This window comes from Eubalaena glacialis, chromosome 8, assembly GCF_028564815.1.
Source record: "Eubalaena glacialis isolate mEubGla1 chromosome 8, mEubGla1.1.hap2.+ XY, whole genome shotgun sequence".
Classification (NCBI taxonomy): domain Eukaryota; kingdom Metazoa; phylum Chordata; class Mammalia; order Artiodactyla; family Balaenidae; genus Eubalaena; species Eubalaena glacialis.
In genome coordinates this window covers 81996570-82007036 of record NC_083723.1, presented here as the reverse complement: position 1 = coordinate 82007036, position 10467 = coordinate 81996570, and the positions used below count along the sequence as shown (strand labels likewise).

The 10467-nt window shown below is 43.5% G+C and overlaps 1 protein-coding gene across 3 annotated transcripts in view; it reads left to right on the top strand.

The window, feature by feature from the left end:
• The first annotated feature begins 5395 nt into the window (after positions 1-5395).
• Positions 5396-10467, top strand: part of NOD1 (nucleotide binding oligomerization domain containing 1) — a 93980-nt gene continuing 88908 nt past the window's right edge. For all 3 annotated transcript variants that reach the window (XM_061197872.1, XM_061197873.1, XM_061197874.1), the window contains exon 1: positions 5396-5657. The gene's annotated coding sequence lies outside the window, so the exon portion shown is untranslated. The remainder of the gene's footprint in view (positions 5658-10467) is intronic.

Here is a 10467-nt window from a genome sequence, read left to right as displayed (position 1 = left end):
TCGCTTGCATTACCGCCTGAACAATCCGCCCCCCATTCATGGAAAAATTGTCTTCCACGAAACCGGTCCCTGGTGCCAAAAAGGTTGGGGACCACTGCCCTAACATATCAATAAGTACATTCAATGTAAATGATCTCAGGACACCAATTAAAACACAGAAACTGGTGGAGTGGATTAAAAACATGGCCCAGCCTTATTTATGCTGTCTACAAGAAACCCACTTCAACTATAACAGTATAAGTAGCTTGAAAATAAAAGGATAGAAAAAGATATATGATGCAAACATTAATCAAAGAAAAGAATGAGTGGCTTTATTAATATTAGATAAAGTAGATTTCAGGGCAAAGAAAATTACCAGAGACAGGGGGCATTATGGTAACCTTTACCAATTCATTTTGTGAAGCTAGTGAAGTCAGTATACCAAAACCAGGCACAGTAGAAAAAACCAACCAAACGAAAATAAGCCTGCAGACCAATATCCCTTATGAATATTGATTCAAAGATTCTTAAAAAAATACTAGCAAATAGAATTTAGCAATACATAAAAGGAATTCTATACCATGACCAAGGCAGGTTATTCCAGAGCTGCAAGGCTGGTTCAATACTTGAACATCAATCAAAGTAATCCACTGTATTTTAACTATTATTACAAGTCATGTGATCACATCAGTAGATGCATAAAAGTGTTTGGCACAATTCAATACCCATTTATGATAAAAAAAAATTCCTCAGAAAAATAGGAACAGAAGGGAACATCAACAACTTGATAAAGAGCATCTATAAAATACCTACAGCTAACATTATACTTAACAGTAAAAGACTGAATGCTTTCCCCTTAAAACTGGGGACAAGGCAAGGATGTCTGCTCTCACTATTCTTATTCAACATAGTACTGGAAGTTCTAACCAGTGTAGTGAGGCAAGAAAGGGAAATGAAAGGCATACAGATGGGAAAGAAATAAATGAAACAGTCTCTATGTACAGATGACATGATTATCTATGTAGAAAAGCCCTAGGAATCTATAAAAAAGTATCCCTTAGAACCAAGAAGTCAGTTCAGCAAGGTCACAGGATACAAGATAAACATACAAAAATCCATTGTATTGCTATATACTAGAACACTTGGACACTGAAATTAAAAATATAATACCATTTACAATTGCTTTTTTTTAACTGTAACTTTTTAATTGTGATGAAATTCACATAACATAAAATTAACCATTTGGAAGTGAACAATTCAGTAGCATTTAATACACTCACAATGTTGTCCAACCACCATCACTATTTACTTCCAAAACATTTCCATCACCCCAAAAGGAACCACATATCCATTCTTCCCTCCCCCCGCCCCATTCCCTGGCAAACATCAATCTACTTTCTGTCCCTATGAATTTACCTATTCTGGTTACTTCATATTAAAGGACTCATAAAATATGTGACCTTTTATGTCTGACTTCTTTCACTTAGCATAATATCTTTGAGACTTATCAACACTGTAGCATGTATCAACACTTCATTCTTTTTCGTGGCTGTATAATATTCTATCGTATGTGTACAACGATTTGTTTATCCATCCATTGATGGACATTTGGACTGTTTTCACCTTTTGACTATTGTGAATAATGCTGCTATGAACATGTGTGTACATATATATTTTTCAGTACCTCTTGTCACTTATTTTGGGTTTATACCTAGGAGTGGAATTGCTGGGTCATATGGTAATTCTATGTTTAACTTTTTGAGGAACTGCCAAACTGTTTCCCGCATTGGCTGAACAATTTTACATTCTTACCAACAACATATACAATTTTTAAAAAGGAAATACTTAAGTGCAAACTTAACCAAACGTGTAAGACTTGTATACTGAAAACTACAAAACACTGATGAAAGAAATCAAAGATCTAAATAAATGGAGAGGCATACCATGTTCATGGTTTGGAAGGCTCAATATAATAAAGATGTCAATTCTCTCCAATACAGGTTTAACACAATTCCTATCAAAATCCCAGCAAGATTATTTTTCTAAAATTTATATGGAAAGGCAAAGGAATTAGAATAGGTAAAGCAACTTTGAAAAAAAAGAATAAAATGGTAGGAATCCATTGACCCAATTCAAGATTGTATGGTATTGGCAGAGGGATAAACACACAGATCAATGGAACAGAATGGAGAACCCAGAAATAGACCCACACAAAGGTGGAGAGGTAATTTAATGGAGGAAAGATAGCTTTTCAACGGTGATTCTGTAGCAGCAATTGGACATCCACAGGCAAAAGTAACAATTATAATAAAATTAACCTTAACTCAAGTCTCATTCCAAAGTTAACTCAAAATTAACTCAAATGTCTGACATAAAACTGAACTTTTGGGGGAAAAAAGGAGAAATTCTTTGACATCTAGGGTTTTTCGAAGAGTTCTTAGACTGAATACCAAAAGCATGATCCATACAAGGAAAAACTGATAAACTAGGGAGCATCAAAATTGAAAATGTTTGCTCTGTGAAAGATCCTATTAAGAGAATGAAGAGACAAGCTTGGAGTGGGACAAAATATTTGCAAATCACACATCTAACAAAGGGCTATTATCTACAATACATAAAGAACTTTCAAAACTCAACAGTAAAAAAGCAAACAATCCAATTAATAAATGAATGAGACAAAGAGACATTCCACCCAAGAGGAGACACAGATGGCAAATAAGCACATAAAAAGATGTTCAACATCATTAGCAAATTAAAACTATAATGATACACTACACACGTATCAGAATGGCTAAAATAAAACATCGTGACAGCACCAAATGCTGATGAAGGTGTTGCGAAACTGGATCACTTAGACATTGCTGTTGGGAATGTAAATGGTCCAGCCACTGTGGAAAAGAGTTTGGCTGTTTCTTAAACTAAACATGCAACCACCATATGACCTATCAGTTGCACTCCTGGGCATTTATCCCAGGGAAGTGAAAACTTATGTTCGCATATAAACCTGTAGTTTAATGTCTATAGCAGCTTTAGTCATAATAGCCAAAAACGGGAAATAATCCAAATGTTGTTCAACATGTGGATGGTTAAACTGTGGTATCCCTGTGGTAATACCATGAAATACTACTCAGTAATAAAAAAGAAAGAACTATTGATACATGCAATGCCCTAGACGAATCTCCAGAGAATTATGCCGAGTGAACAAAACCAATCCCAAAACAAGATCACAAAATCCCAATACATACCGTGTGCTTCCATTTATATAACGTTCTTTTTTTTTTTTTATTTTTTGGCTGCATTGGGTCTTCATTTCTGTGCGAGGGCTTTCTCTAGTTGCGGCAAGCGGGGGCCACCCTTCATCGCGGTGCGCGGGCCTCTTCACTATCGCGGCCTCTCTTGTTGCGGAGCACAGGCTCCAGACGTGCAGGCTCAGTAGTTGTGGCTCACGGGCCTAGTTGCTCCGCGGCATGTGGGATCTTCCCGGACCAGGGCTCGAACCCGTGTCCCCTGCATTAGCAGGCAGATTCTCAACCACTGCGCCACCAGGGAAGCCACTATATAATGTTCTCGAAATGACATATTATAGAAATGGGGAACAGATTAGTGATTGTCAGGGGTTAAGGAGGGAGTGGTGTAACAGGGCAACATGAGGGATCATTGTAGTGGTGGAAATGTTCTGTATTTTGACTGTATCAATGCCTACAGCCTGGTTCTGCAAGATGTTACCATGAAGGGAAATTGGGTTAAGGGTATAAGGGTCTCTCTGCATTATTTCTTACAGCTGCATGTGAATTTACAATTATCCCAAATAAAAAGTTTACTTAAAAACAAAAATAACTATGTATGAATTTTTTAAGTGATGGAATCAGCAGTGAACAGGAGACTATTAAAAATGACCAAGAAAATTAGAAATAGAACCAAAACACTCTTAGAAAATATATTATTGTTGAAATTAAGAACTTAAATGGATGGTGTATTGGTTTCCTATTGCTGCTGTAACAGGTTACCACAAATTTAGTGGCTTAAAACAACACAAATTTATTATCTTACGGTTCTGGAGGTCAGTAGTCTAAAGTGAGTCTCCCTGGGCTAAAATCAAAGTGTTAGCAGGACTACATTACTTCTGGAGGCTCTAATGGAGAACCCATTTCCTTGCCTTTTCCAGCTTCTAGAAGCCACCCTCATTTCTTGGCTCATAGCCCCATTCCTCCATCTTCAAAACCAGCAACATCAGGCCAAATCCTTCTCAGGCTGCTATCTCTTTAGTTCTCCTTCTTCTGCCTCCCTCTTCCATTTATAAGGACCCTTGTGATTACATCGGGCCCATACCAATAGTCCATGATTATCTTCCCATCTTAAGGTCAGCTGATTTGCACCCTTAATTCCACCTGCTACTTTAATTCTCCTTTGCCATATTCACAGGTTCCAGGTGTAGAGACTATTCCGCCTAACACAGATGGGTAACAGCGGGGTTCGAATAGCCACAAAATAATTGATTAATGGAAGACAACTGAAGAAGTTATTCAGAATGCAGCCAGAGAAACAGGATATGGAAAATATGAGAGTTTAAAAGATATGGAAGATAAAATCCAGAATCCTAGAGAAAAGAAAAATTTTGTAATTTTTCTACCAGAGGTTCATGTAAGGGTATAAACTGGAGGAATTGGTATCTTTAGCATCTCTATATTGGGGCTTACAAGTTTGCACAAGGTAGCCCATCAATTTTACGTTGGCAAAGTTTCACTTTTGAGTTAGGAACAAACTTTTCTCAGAAGGCAGCCTTTGATGGTAATCTAAATATTCATGAGCATATGTGTTCATATGACCGTACTTTAGTGTGAATGTGACAACTTATTTATAGCATCGTTATGCCTTATGTAGATTCTCCATTTAAAACGTTTAAAAAACATTTTATTGGGAAAGGTATTAGCATGTTAAAAACTCCCTTACAGGTCTTCACAGCATAATGTGTAGACTATAAGATGTACACTGCCAAGAAGAGATTTAAGGACATGAAGAAAAGCTTACATTTTAAAAAGTATAAATCGAAGTATATGCTCTGTCGTAAAAGGTTTGATGATTTTGAGCTACTTTTCACCGGGGAGCACGTGTCACGTTTTAACGCGAGTTTCACCCGGGAGCACGTTTCACGTTTTAACAGGCGTTTCACCGTCTTGCTCAGGTGCTGCTGCCTCCGGTTGGCGCATTTAGGGGGACGGGCCTGGGCTCGCGGAGGCCGAGACGGAGCTGGCGTCTGGTTCGCAATGTGTCACCCCTGGGCGAGCTCTCAGGCCTGTCCGCTCTGCTGGGGCAGGGACCGCCCCTCCCGGCTGCCCCGGGCCACTTTCTGCGCGCCGCCTCTCCCGGCTTCCCGCGCCCGGTCCGGGCGAGCTGCCGCCCCGCCGACCCCGACTCGCTCGCCCGGGCCCGGCCTCGGCTTCTCCGCGCAGGCCGCGGAGGCTCGGGGCGCGGCCACAGGGGCGCGGCCTTCGCTGCGGTCGGGCCAGTTCCCGTTCCCGGCCGGTGCCGCGGCTGCTCCCTCCCTAGCCCTGGTGAAGCTGCGGGCGCCGCGCGCTCCCGGCCCGGCACTCCCCAGTCTCAGTGTTCTCTCCCGCGCCCTCCCGGCGCATCAGGCTCTCGCTCCCTGCTGCTGCGAGGTCTGCACACCAGGCGACCACGTAAGTCCCAGCGACGGGGGTGGGTCGCGCGGGGCACAAGTTTTCTGGGGTCCTGGGTGCTGCGAGGGAGGAGGAGCAGGGAGGCGTCATCCTGCGAGCGGATGGGATTCAAAGCTGCTCTAGAAGAGCCCCGGGTGGAGCAAGGCGGAGAAACCCGGGAGTTTGTGGCATGCCACGAAAGTTCAGGGGGATGAACTTCAGCGTCGGGGGAATCGTTTATCCCACGGTGGTCCAGGCAGAGCTTCTCAATCCTGCCTGTACCTTAGAATCACCTGGGGCGTTTGTAAAATTCAGACGCCCAGGCTGAGTCTATCAGAATCCCTGGAGGTGGGACCCAGGCCTCTGTATCCCCAGCTGATTCCACTGTGCATTCAGCGTTGAGCAACAATGACCAAAGTGTGGCTGCCAAGAGAAGGTGGAAAGGCCGGCAGGGGCCTTGATGGAGTACAGCCTGCAGACGGATCGGCTGCTCCCAGTGTCTTGCGTGACCCTGGGGAGGGGGCAGTGGACCTCCCTCCAGCTTCCTGAAACGCAAAGAAGGGAAATGAGACAAGGCTTGGCAGGGTGGCCTGAACAGTGTATTCAGAACAGATATGCAGCCTCAGATATGCAGAGAGTCTTTTGGCATATTGTGAAAAACGGAAGGATTGCCAGATCACGATGCCCCCTTATTTCTGCTTTCTGGGAAATGCCTCCATTGTTGGTATTTAAAATGAAGTTGCGGGAAGCCAGTAAACCCATGGCCTTGACAACTACTGGGTTTTCTGCTTTAAGGATGAAGCCAGGTGTGCTTGCCACAGGGTCGGGTTTGTCCCTCCTAAAAGCCCCCTATCTGAGATTTCCCGCATCCAGGGAATAGTAACTCTACCTTGGATATTAGGAGTGCACAGGATTTATCCTGTTCTCACCCTGGGGACAGATAGCTCTAATCTCAGCAAGTGGGGCCACTGGACGAGACACAGACTTTTACTGCAGATAAGAAAGGTGGATTTAAAACAAACGACAGCCTAGGAGAAGAGAGGGCTTCCAAAGGGTCTAAGAAGAGTAGATTATGTTTTTGTGTAATGAAGAAATTTAAGTTCAAGCTTTGGAGCCCATCAAACCTGGGCCCCAATTCAGATTCTGTCACTTCTGTGATGCATGACCATGGGCATGTTATATGTGATCTCTCTGAACCCCTGTTTTCTTTCTCGTAAAATGGGGATAAAAATAGTAGCTCTGTCCTGAGGTTAAATGAGATAGGGTGTATCAAGCGCCTGGCACGGCGGGTGCACATGGTAGCTGCTCCATCAGTGGCAGTTATTAGCCACTGCAGTGGTGATTTGTGTTCAACAATTGTTTATTTAGTACAGCCACGGTGAGGGAACGTGGCCAGTAGTTGCTCCATTCTCCTGTTCTTCTCCTGCCCTGCTCAGGGGAGGGCTCTGTAGCTCCTTCCCCCTCGGGCACTGTGTACTTTGCAGTCTGGAATTTCAGGCCACCACCCTCTCCCTCAACAGGGCTTATTAATGGCTCTGGAATACAGTTTTACTCCATGCGATAGGAATGAATTTCTTGGCAAAAGAAAGTGGTCCTTAATCTTGAGACTTCCTCCACCCCACTGCCCCATATATCAAAAAATGGGCTCCCCCAAAGCTGGGCTGTTTACAGAGTCTCAGAATTGACATGGGCACACACAGATGACCTTCCTTTTGGCAGCATCCTCAGGCCGTGCCCCGGTTGTACCTGTTTCGCTACTGACTCTTGGCCTAGGGAAAGTGAATCCTTCCTAGATGATCAAGAAGTCAGGAATTTGGAGAAGGGAGGACCCACATCCTACAATTGTCAGGGGGTATCCCAGCTGAACCTTTCACATTCGTCCGCTCTGTTTGTCATTGATGATCACTTTGATAGTAACAGCAGCACTGTTTATTTTAGATTAGACATTAGAAATACTGTAAACAGTGATGTAATGTAGGTATAAAGATCAAGTGTATTTTTACAGTGTTATCACTAACTTGCCTAATGAGAATATCAAATTCTTGTCTCTTTTTATCCAAAGAAAAGAGTTCAATGTTTACTCGATATTTAAGACATAAACCTAGGATTTGAGGTTTATATTACCAGTTCCTTCTACGATTCTTCTTTTTGGGGGGTTTGAGGCAAGGTGAAATTTAAAAAGATAAAGTTTATACTTGTGCTGAAGTTTTGTCATGCAGAAGCTGTAGGTATTTTGCAGGTTTCTGGAAGTCCTGTTTCCTTTTATCTTCTGGGCAAAGTCAGTTGAGTTTCATACAAAGGGCTTCCTTTCATCCATCTGTAGGGTCCAAAGTTGTTTTGAGGGAAACTCTTTGGTGCATCAAACACTCAGTGACAGCAAGTGTTTTTTCCAAACTTGACTCTTGTAGTAAGAGGCAACTAATCATTGCCATTTCAATTAATTGATGGTTTTTACTCAGTGCTAGAAAGTTTGTCAAAGCAAGACATTCTGGCTTGAATTCTTCTTTTTGTATTTTATCTAGAAACTGCCACAGACCAAACTGTGGGCAGAGATTTTGGTGCAGAGTTGGCCAAGGCAAGCTCACTACCATCCCTCCTCCCCTTCACCATCCTCCCACCCTCTGGAGCTGAGCCAGTGAGGCCTGGGATGCTGTTACTCTGAGGGGATCTTACCTTGACCCTCAGAAGGGGCACAGTTCCCTAACAAGGGATCTGCCTCTATAGAACTGTAACCGAAAGTGGGGTTCGACTGCTTGCCATTCAAAAGCCATTAAAGAGGCCAGGTTGGTGGAAAGGAAAGTTTGCTTTATTTTGGATGTCGGCAACCGGGGGAGAGGGTGGACGCCTGTCCAAAGGCCGACTCCCCCCACTGACAATCAGTGGGCAAGAGCTTTTATAGACGGAGGTAGGGGGCTACATGCAGAAACTGTGCAGTCAGCTCTGACAGGCATCTTGAAATTGGTCACGTGGTGGTCTGACCAGTGTCATCTTGGTTGTTTTAGGTACAGTTAGTCTTCAGTTGCAGGGTCGGTTTGTTTTCATTTCTTTGAGGCCAATTCACAGACTTGTGGCAGCTTATGTCATGGCTACAGTAAGGTCACCGTGTAGTTAACTTCTTTCACCAGGTGGGCGTTTCAGTATCTACAAGACAGCTCACAGGAGATGGCTCAGAATATTATCTACAGCCCTTGAGGAGGAACTAAAGGTCCTTAACCATGCTTAATGACTAAACTATTACTATTTAGTCTTGTTGGACTGTTTTCCTTTGTTTCTGCATTTTCTCACTTCTCTGATTAAACTAATTCTTTAGCTGAAGTTTTTCCACGGACAAAAGACAGGCGGAGGACGTGGTAGGGAAGTACCATAGGGTCCTGCTCCGTTTCAGAACCAGCAAGGCAATTTTGTAAGGCAATTTTGTGTTATATTATACTTCATTAAAATCATTTAGAGTACTCTCTAGTAAGCTGTCACTTTGGTATTTTTTTGCTGAGTAGTCATTTTCCTTTAAAGAAAACTATAGTTTTCTATGGAAATAATGAATAGGTCAACATGAGGGTCCAGGTAATTTGCAAAGCACCAGATCAACACCAGGTTTTGGTAGGTTAATATTTTAATTAATTAATTAATTTTTACTTTTGGCCGTGTTGGGTCTTTGTTGCTGCACGCGGGCTTTCTCTAGCTGCGAGGAGCAGGGGTTACTCTTCGTTGTGGTGCGTGGGCTTCTCATTGCGGTGGCTTCTCCTGTTGTGGAGCACGGGCTTAGGCGCATGGGCTTCAGTAGTTGTGGCCCTCAGGTTCAGTAGTTGTGGCTCGCGGGCTCTAGAGCACAGGCTCAGTAGTTGTGGCGCACGGGCTTAGTTGCTCCACGGCATGTGGGATCTTCCCGGGCCAGGGCTCGAACCTGTGTCCCCTGCATTGGCAGGCAGATTCTTAACCACTGCACCACCAGGGAAGCCCCTCATGTTTTACTAAAATATTAACCTGGGCCTTCCTGGTGGAGCAGTGGTTAAGAATCCGCCTGCCAATGCAGGGGACACGGGTTCAAGCCCTGGTCTGGGAAGATCCCACATGCCGTGGAGCAACTAAGCCCGTGCGCCACAACTACTGAGCCTGCGCTCTAGAGCCCGCGAGCCACAACTACTGAAGCCTGCGCACCTAGAGCCCATGCTCCGCAACAAGAGAAGCCAGCACAATGAGAAGCCCGCGCACCACAACGAAGAGTAGCCCCTGCTCCTCGCAACTAGAGAAAGTCCGTGTGCAGCAACGAAGACCCAACACAGCAAAAAAAAAAAAAAAGCAAAAAACCATGAGAAGTCACCACTACTATATCTTTGTATTAGGATGTTGATATTGGCCGTTCTCTGTGTCATCCCCATGATACAGGTTAGGGAGAGAAAAGAGTTGGGAGGATGGAATGACTTGGTAGATATTTTCAGAGTCACACTTAGCTGGGTAGGGCAGTCACATATTGCTAAGGAAAACCCCCCCATGGTAGCAGAGCTGGGACCAGATGATGATTTATGTGAGAAAATATTTGTGTTGTTCTAATTCCCAAAAGATGAAAGTCTAATGACTAAGAACTTCCCGTGCTTCGTTTTAATACATTCCCCAGTTGCTATCTATGACCCCAAACCAAACCTTCTAGAAGGAACTGGGTGGAAAGCTAGCCTTTTCTTTGGAGATATCCTAACTCCTTGTGATTCAGGACAGCAGGCCCCTTCATGGAGAGGGCCATTCCTGGACTCCACTTAACAAGGCTAGTGTTTTACATTTAATATGAATTCAGGCATGTTGATGATTTCAAGTGGGGTTACTAGATCTATAACAAATA